The following is a 9,887-nucleotide window of genomic DNA, read 5'->3' as shown; positions in this document are numbered from 1 at the left end:
AAATTGTGTTTTCGAGGCCTTTATCATGTTGGGACAAAATTCAATCCCGCCGAAAATGTACCTATTTCACTGGTTTCAGAAATGTGCGTGGCAAAATGACCTACTAGCGCCCCCTAGAATTGAGCCCCAAAAACAGGTTTGCCGTAGAGACATGGAATTTGGTACATACATGTATCATGGGAAGACGCCCCAAAAAGTCTCAAGAAGCCATACCCAAAAACGGAAGATGGCCATCTTGGATTGAAAATGGCGTTTTAGACGTTTTTCGCCATTTCCACGCCGCATACTTTAACAAATTTCTACTACAGATTTAATCCGATCGACTTCGACTTGTTCAGTATCATCGAAAGGCCTTTGACATCAAAAGTTATTGAAAGTTTTGCAGACCATCACACTAGGTGGACGTGGCATGGTGGCAAAATATGGCGTTTTGGCATAAAACACGAGACTGTATAAATTCACCATATATTGTCCAATCTGCCTCAAACTTGTCATGCATGATGATGGTCCATCACTGAACAGTTCTACATAACAATATTTCATAAAGTCCCGCCCTTTTTACTAAAGCACGCCCCCTTTTCCTAACTAATGAACCGTTTGTCGTTGAAACTTGCATGAGGTGTCAGTTAAATCTCAACCTGAAAAGTGACTAAAGCCGTCAGCTAAATGTAGTGGAGTAAAAACTTATTTATTTAAATTACAATATTTGCCTCAAAATGTAGTGGAGTAGAAGTATAAAGTTACATAAAATGGAAATACTCAAGTAAAGTACACATACCTCAAAATTGTACTTAAGTACAGTACTTGAGTACTGTTACATTCCACCACTACTTAAGCCTTAAGTATTAAACCAGAGATCAGAAAGGACATTTATTTTGGCACTGTGCCACCTTGGACAAACACAGGTGCCCTTTGACTGTAGGCAAGGTGTAAACTTCCAAAGAGGAAGGAGAACCCATTCGACAGGGTGGATTTGGCAGGAGACAGGAGGAAAAGTTAATTCCACATGGATTTCCCAAGGCTGAGCCAAGAAACAACCACAGTTTGCAACCACACATGCATGCTGTTACTAAAATAAAGACAGTTTATAGATGTCAAACTGATCTATGTCGATTTATCAGTTGATACATTGAAAAGTGTAAATTGCGTTGCTGAGTAACGTTCCAAAACCTTTTATATTATCGTGATATGCTGATAACATTGTCAGGTAAATTTTGGGAGGGCTTCCTGTGGAATCCGTTGCACAGGAAGCCGAAAAGGTAACTTCCTGTTAGATAAGATGGTAACCTCACCTTAAAACACACTACTACCTGGAATTCTTCAGCAAATCATTTTCACAGCTTTTGGGGCTGTCCCTCTGTGGCTCCATTTTGGAGAGAGATTCTTGGGGTCCTGGAGACTGGACCTGAAGGAAAATGTTTCTAAACTTCAAAGTCATGTACTTATGTGATATGGATGGACTTGAATATGCAAAGCGGGACAAATACTTTTTGAGAGTGTTGTTAGTGGGGTGTAAAAAGGCTCTGACCAGAAAATTGCTTAAGAAAGACAAACCAACAATAAATAAGTGGATAGATGTAATCTACAATATAAATGTTATTGAGAGAATTACATTTAAACTAAGGAACCAAACTGATATGTTTGAAGAGAACTGGTCAGCTATGTGTTAATTGTAAGACCTGATTTAATATAGATCGCAAAGATAAGATCAGTATCTTAATTATATTGTTTTGAGTATAATTTACCTACTGACTATAGCTCTATGTGCTTATTATATTATATTTATATGCTTTTTAGTATTATTATTATGTGCTTATTTAATTATCTTATTGTTTAAAGACTTCTTTTTAGTATTGACATTGTGAGCTTTTTCATGCTTTTCAAGCTATTGAACTGTTGAATATGGTGAGTTGTTACCTAAAATACTGGTTCCAATTGAGAGTTTTAGTTGCATGTAGTTTGAATGCCATTTCAAAAGCATTTTCTACCCACCAAAATGTGCTCGTTTCAAGTATTTCTGGTTTATTTTTATGTTACTACAGTTGGGCTTTTCAAGCCACAATTGCTCAAAATAAGTATATTTGGATTTATTTCAACATATCATTGGTTTTCCAGTGCTTGGATATTTTTTAATTATTCAAAGAATTCTTACAAAGAAAAATGTACTTACTGCACTGGCAGATAATTTTACTTGTTTCGAGCATGCTTTTGCTAATTTCTAGTTATTTATTTCTAATTTTTGTCAGTTGGTTTTTGCAGTGTAGGATTCGGTTTGCGTGTAAGCCCAACTTCTGCAGAAGGATAAATTATCGGGGGTCATTCTGACTGGGATCCTGCAAGAGCTGTGTCAATCTGAGTCCAGAGCTGCATCATTTTACCTGTGACCTAAATAAAAAGCTTGCATTGAGTCATTTTTCTCCGGTGTGTGTTTACTCTTGAGCTTCCAATCTACGAACCTGAAACCTTTACACACGGTACTATATTATAACATTTATTTTGAATATTTTGCAGATAATTCAAAGTTGAAAAAAAGGCAGGGACAATGGGGGGGACCTGTGCTCAAGTGCAATGAAACTAGTTGTGGCATCATAATATCTTAAAAATATTAAATATATAGGGAAATGTTCAAACTTTTAAAATGTGGAGAACTTGTTACTAAAGCCCCATTTTATCAGCCGACATTGGCTGACATATTATTGACATATTATATTTGCATATATGTTGTCCGATGTCTGCCAATATGATTTTCCTTTTTACAGAATATAATGCAGAAAAAGATGCTTGTGTAATGTAAAAAATAGTGTCATGATATAGTTTGTCCAGCAGAGGACGCTTTGACTCACAATCTGGTGGCAAACAGCAAAGCATGTGAAATAAAACAAAGATTTCAACAATGTCAGCCCTAAGTTATTTCACATTACATAATTAAAGTTAGCTATTTAACATAGTGATTAAAACCAACACAAAAATAACAAGTGCCAAGATAGGACGACAAACAGACACATTACAAACACTAACAAAAAGCTACATTTGCATTTTAGAACAGCAAATAGAAAACTTTAACCAAGTAGCCGATTCTGCCTATTGATGGTAATATAAATAGGAGTGAAGCGGAAATGTTAAATGCAAATTTTCAAAACTCTAGTATCAGTCGGTCTCTACCAAGGTTATATAATAGTTTTCATTCAATAGTTTCATTAGTTTTAGTTTTAATTTCGTTGTGAATTTTTGTTTTCAAAACAGTTAGTTTTTAGAGTGAATTTGCTAGTTTTTTATTAGTTTTTTTTTTGTTGAAATTAGTTTTAGTTTGGTTTTTATTAGTTTTAGTTTTAGTTTTTTGTAATGGGGTATTAGTTCGGTGCAAGATTCAAAAAGGTCACAATAAATTTTGCCTTTATTTCCTTTGCCCCTATCCATCTCAGACCCAATAAGTTTATTAACACTCGCAGTTCCGGGTGTTTTGAATTGTGGTTCTAGTGAAGTGCTGAACTTTTAGAAGGCGATCTATTCACATAGTTGTGTAGACTAGTCCCAGCTCAATAAACAGATTTACCAATGTGTTCCTGTATGAAAAAGTTCACAAAGAAGAAAACTAAGGAGATTTTCACTATAATTTTAGTTAGTTTTGTAACCAGAGAATACACTTTCAGTTAGTTATTGATTTAAAAAAAAAAACCTCTTTACTCTTATTTCTGTTCACGAAAATGTTTTTCCCAATTCTAGTTTACGTTCAATCTAATCAAATCCAAATCAAATAGCCTTTTATTGTCATTATATAGGCAACTATACAATGAAAATGAAAGTGCCACCGCATAAGGTGCATAGATAAAACAATCATAACTCAAAACAACTTGAGTGAAAACATTTAAAAAGGACAGAAACAAGAACAAGGGCATGTGATGTAATAAATAAGTATAAAAATGTATAAATGACTATTGAAAATGCTAAAACATTATAGATATAGGTAGATAGCATGTCTTGCACGTATCAGTTGTATTGCACATGTCGGTCTTATTGCACATTTTAATTAATTTATCCTGTGTGGGTGTTGAGAGTTCTGACAGCCTAGGGGGAAGAAGTTGTTTTTCATCCTGCTAGTTCTGCTTTTTAGGCTTCTGTACCTTAACTTTAATAACCTTGGTCTCTACTTGTTGGGAACAAAACATTAGGCATTCGACCTCGAGTGTATATGTTAAATATGGATGCTTTAGCTTTGTCAGCTGATTTGAAGACGAAAAAAAGATGATCCGACTAAACCACATCTGAGACAGTGTGCCTCTCCTCAGGGGTCAACCACACATGTTCTGGCTACACAGCAGGCTCCTGGTTCAAGTCAGGCTGTGTTTGTATGTGTTGGAGTCTACATTGGAGGAGCACAGACGGATCTACAGGCTCGGCTGGTTGGAATTTATCCAGCTTTTTTCACTCTGTCATGAATCTGAGTTTCCACTCTGCACTTACAGAGGAGGTTGTTTTCATTTTGGCTTATTAAATAATCCGCCTAAACCTCAACACTACATTTCCTATCGCCACATTGGTCACACGCAGGGCTATTGTTTTGAAATTAGCGCCCTTTCAAGCGATAGCAAACTTTCTTTCATTGAAAATAAACACTCGGGCTGAATTTCTGTAATCTTGTCTGCATGCCAAAAAAGAGCCTCACTCTTCATACCAGAGCGTGTAGGAGTCATACACTCTTGTTTCTGCTCCGTCACTGCAATCCCCATGAGGTCAACTAAGGAGACAGAGGAGAATACCACCTGAAGTGAGCGGACAGGGGAGCTGGAAGGAGCGTTATTCCCCTGGCAGAGGGGAGATAAGAGGATGAGTTTTTCCTCTGTCAGTGCGTTCAGCGATAGCAGAGGTCTTCTGGCTTGGCCGAGCTCGATAAGCCCGGCTATGCCATCCTGTGGGGCTTATCAACTCCAGCAGCGGGCCTCAAAAGTTGGTCCCAGGGCCAGAAAATGTTTATGACTTTGGCGTCAGTTTGTCTTCCCGAGCAGAAGACTGTGTAATATGGAGAAAATAACAACTATGCATGCACATGTTCGGCATTGTTGTAGATTGGATATAAATCATCAGTGTGACCTGGTGGATCCTGCAAAGTTTCTGCAGCAAAGATAATGTGTTTAACGGTCACCTCATTTAAACTCATTCAGTTAAAATCAGATACGGTAACACAGCGTACTACAGCTCCGCCCGACAGCTCTCTGCACAGCTCTCAAGTATTCAGATCCCTTACTGAAGTAAAAGTACAAAAGTATCAGCATCAAATGTACTTCTACTACTATCAAAAGAAAAAGTACTCATCATGCAGAATGGACCCACTCAGATTGTTTATACATTATAAATATATTATTGGATTATTTGTGTTGATGCATTTATGTAAGAGTTTGAGTTTTGTAAAGATAGGACTAATTTTATCAACTTAATATACTGTTATGAGGTTTAGTTTAAAAGATAATGTCAAATCACTTTAAATCGTTTTTTTATGTTAAATCTCGACCTGATAAGTAACTAAAGCTGTTAGCTAAATGTAGTGGAGTAGAAGTATAAAGTTACATAAAATGCAAATACTCAAGTAAAGAACAAGTACCTCAAAATTTGACTTAAGTACAGTACTTGAGTAAATGTACTTAGTTACTTTCCACCACTGACGGCTCTGTTTCTCCACTAACAGAAAAGCAATCAAGTGCAGCGGATACATTTCTCCCTCGCCATTTCTTTTAATGAAAAGTATTAGAAAAGGAGGAGATAAAAGCGTGAAAGAGGCAGACAAGAAGAAAAAGAGGAAAGGAAGTTGGCAGACCCACATAAAGACATTTTCATAGGCAGGAAGACATGGAGGGATCAGTTACATCAGTCTGTCCAGACTGAAGACAGCTCATTTAGTCTGAGCTGTTATCACATCACAGTCCCATCGGATTAGAAACAGGATGCAGGGGGGGAAAAAGAGCTCACTCCATTTAAATCTGACCAAAGATCTCAGGGCTCAGTGCAGAAAACTACATTTAATTCATTCGGTTTAACTGACTTTAAAACCAAGATTAAATACTCCATGACACTATATGGGAGGGTTTTGCCCTGAACCAGGAGCAATCAGAGACTGTTTCTGCATCACTTGTGACCCTCCAAACCACCAAGTACTCATGCTTTTATGCTCATTATAAAAAACTGAAAGGACACACCAGAAACTCTAAAGAAACACTTGGCTGAGGTGAAAAAGTTGGTTTATAGATCAAAGCAAAATGTGACAAAGTGCAGCGGAAACAGATTTAACGAAAAAATGACGTACATGAAGCATGTCACTTCAACTTTGACAAAAAAAGGGGCAGATTTGAAAGAGTCTCCTCCTCTATATGTAACCACCCTCTCTTCTGTAGGTGTTAATTCTTTATAGATAGACACAGGGGTTTTCACAGCCGCTTTATCCCGTCTGCATTCACAATAAACATACATTCCATGAGCTTCCAATCACGACTACATACACACAACTAAAATAATGTAAAAACTAATTCAGGACAATCTTCTACATACTTTATTACCTTGTCTAAATAATATCTGTGATGTGCATGAATATGTGGAGAAGCAGATTTGATTTAGTAAAAACACTGTCATATCATTATGTCTCTGTCTCTGCAGTAGTGTGTAATTGTGGGGTTTTCTGACTGGAGAATTGGTCCCACCAAGATAGTATAACAGTAGTGGATGGAAAAAAACATTAATTTACAAATATTTTGGGAAAATTATCTCAAAATTCAGTTAAATGTATTTGCAATACATTTAGATGGAAACTTGGCCATTGTTCATTCAAATCTCTTACCTGGATTAAACACATCAGGCAAGTCCATGTCTTACTAAATCTTGTCACTGTCACAAGAAAATGTGCATTTTGTTTAATATATTTAACTGTGCAGTTTTCATCACAATACAGCAAGCTTACCCTGACCCTATCTATACGAAACCACCATACTAATGTAATGAAAAATAAAAGCTTTCCTTCATATGGAAACCCTTTGACTTGGTCTGGGGAAGTATGTTTGAAACACTTTTATTTGATTGTTCCTGTCCTGTTCATAGGCCTGATATTATTACCAGTTTCCTTTCTTTGTCTCGCTCTCTACTGCACTGTGAAACTTTATTTTGAAAAGCCCTGTTAAAATAAATCATCTAATGTTGATGGTGTTAGGGTTGGAATAAAAATGTATATTCCAGCTGCGATGCCAGCACTGCACACTCTACGTGACTCTCATGGAATAGATCATGTTTTAATAACTTTAGAAGAGCCTGACATGAAAAATGTTTTAAAAATGTTGGAAAAAAGAAATGAAAAACCTGTTACTATTCAGAAGTCTAAGTATACTAAAGATGAATACTAAAGATGATAAAGCATACTAAAGATGAAGTATCACCTGTGCAGTGGTGGAAAGTAACTAAGTACATTTACTCAAGTACTGTACTTAAGTACAATTTTGAGGTACTTATACTTTACTTGAGTATTTCCATTGTATGTAATGTTATACTTCTACTCCACTACATTCTGAGGCAAATATTGTACATTTTACTCCACTTTTTAGATGTCAGCTTTAGTTATTTTTCAGGTCCAGATTTAACATAAAATGTGATCAATTTAAAGTGCTTAAATATTTTTTTAACAGTATATTTAGTAGTTAAATGAGCCCCACCTTGACAAAATGTAAATGCTGCTTACATAAATGCATCAATGCAAATAACCTAATATTATATCTGGAATGTATAAAACAATCTGAGTGGGTCCATGCTGCATAATGAGTACTTTTACTTTTGATGCTTTAAGTACATTTTGATGCTGATACTTTTGTACTTTTACTTCAGTAGGTTTTGAATGCAGGACTTTTACTTACACAGTGTTGTATTATGACTTTTACTCAAGTAAGAGGCCTGAATACTTCTTCCATCTCTGCACCTGTGTGGAAGTGAGCTCCTGCAGACTGTGAGCGCTAAAGGAACATCCAGACCTCGCTCTAATGAAAGCAGAGCGCCGTAGCTGTGCAGCTTCCTTCCTTTCATTGAGTGCTTCGAGATGCAACAAAACAAAACTTGCTAAGAAGCCGGTGAGCTCGCCTCTTAAGCTTTCATCACAAATACAGGAACATCGCATGTCAAACCAAAGCCCCCTGAAAACAGCTGCTACACGCCAAAGCATTGACAGATCACTTTCATCGATAACGACCCGAGAGAACGAGGGAGTCATGGCAAACACATTATTTCTAATCTGCATGTGGTAGCTGGTTCTATAGCTACCACATACTTCCCTATATTGTCCCGAGAAGCTAATAACCTATGGACTGGCTGCACAGTATGGGGCTTTTGTGTGCTTCCTCTAGTGCCTGTTCGTGTGGTTATTGTTTCATACCGTGATGGCTGCGGGTTCAACCAGTGGCCAAACACTGAGCTCTCCCAGCACACCCGGCTAAATACAACAGGCCTGGTTCACTTCAGCCATCAGCAGACGGGTGTTGTTTTTACTCCAAGTCGCTGCCTGTTTGATAGCTTCTTTCACTCAATAGTCCTCCAGCAAATGTACATTAAACAAACATTTGGACAGGGGTCCCAAGGCAGTAGTAGAGGAAATGGTTAAAGTGGGTGTAGGCGTATCCCAAAACACAATGTAGAAAACATTCATTCACACACAACCATAACTGTGAACAAAATAAAATCAATGCACTTAAGAGTCAAGAAAATACTTTTTGTTTAGAGCAGCACCCAACCTGTTTTTGTTTAAGACAACAGAGATGTACAGGTTTTCCAAGTACCACTTTCTGGCAAAGGTTTATACGTTGAGTGGCTTTATTTATAAAAACACCGCCCATTCATAACTATTCTTTAATGATTGTATTTTCAAAGCTTATAATGTATATGTTAGTTAGCGATATCATGAGCCTGTTCCCTCGCTTAGAACGAGTCAAGATTATTGAACAACCTAGCTGCTGAGATTAGGTTTGTGAAATATATAACTGCTTTTAAATCGTCCAAAAACTTTTTTTTCCCAGAAAAACTTTATCTCTGTGTGAATTTTTTATTTATTTTTATTTTATTTTATTTTATTATTAAGCACTTTGTAACATTGTTTATAAAAGTGCTATATAATTAATAGTATTTTTTTTTACTTGATTTTTTATATAAATACATTTTATCATTTTTATATTATTATTATTTATTTTCTGTGTTGTTGATTTGATCTGTAATTACTCAACTTATTCTAATTTATAACATTGTTTTCTGTATTTAATTTTTTTATGTATTTGTTTGTCCGTGATTTTAAGTAAATTCATATTGTTGATGCTTTTTTGCCTTATAGTAGGAGCTTTTTATTCTGTGAAAACGCTGTTTTTAAACTAATTACTAAATAATTACCAAACTGACAATAAATGGATTTAGGTCCAGATCCTTTATATAACTTATAAAACCATTCTATGGAGTAATTGATTAGAAAGTTGTGCAAAAAAATCGCTTTAATTTTTTTTAGTAAAAGCCGCATTTTAACAACCAGATCTGCATCTTTAAGTATCTACATAAAACCTAAACTGAAGATAAAAATGTCCAAACAAAGTCTTCATGAAGATGAAGAGCAACACAAACTTAGCTGGAGTTACATTCTGTAAACACCTTGAAACCACGAAACCTCTGACAGTTCACAGTGTAAACGGAGAACGTTTGACTTCTCTCTCTGGTATTTAATGTATGCAAACAGAAAATGTGTTTATTTGGTGAGCCAGAACTTATCAGATTTAGTTAATGTTTCAATCTATCTTATAACACCAGAGTATACTCATGTATACTCTGGTGTTGATTGATCATGTGATTTGAAGTGAAAAACAACACACAAATCTTGTATAGAAAAAAAG

This window comes from Centropristis striata, chromosome 18 (assembly GCF_030273125.1).
Source record: "Centropristis striata isolate RG_2023a ecotype Rhode Island chromosome 18, C.striata_1.0, whole genome shotgun sequence".
Classification (NCBI taxonomy): Eukaryota; Metazoa; Chordata; class Actinopteri; order Perciformes; family Serranidae; genus Centropristis; species Centropristis striata.
Note: the sequence above shows the minus strand (reverse complement) of the source record.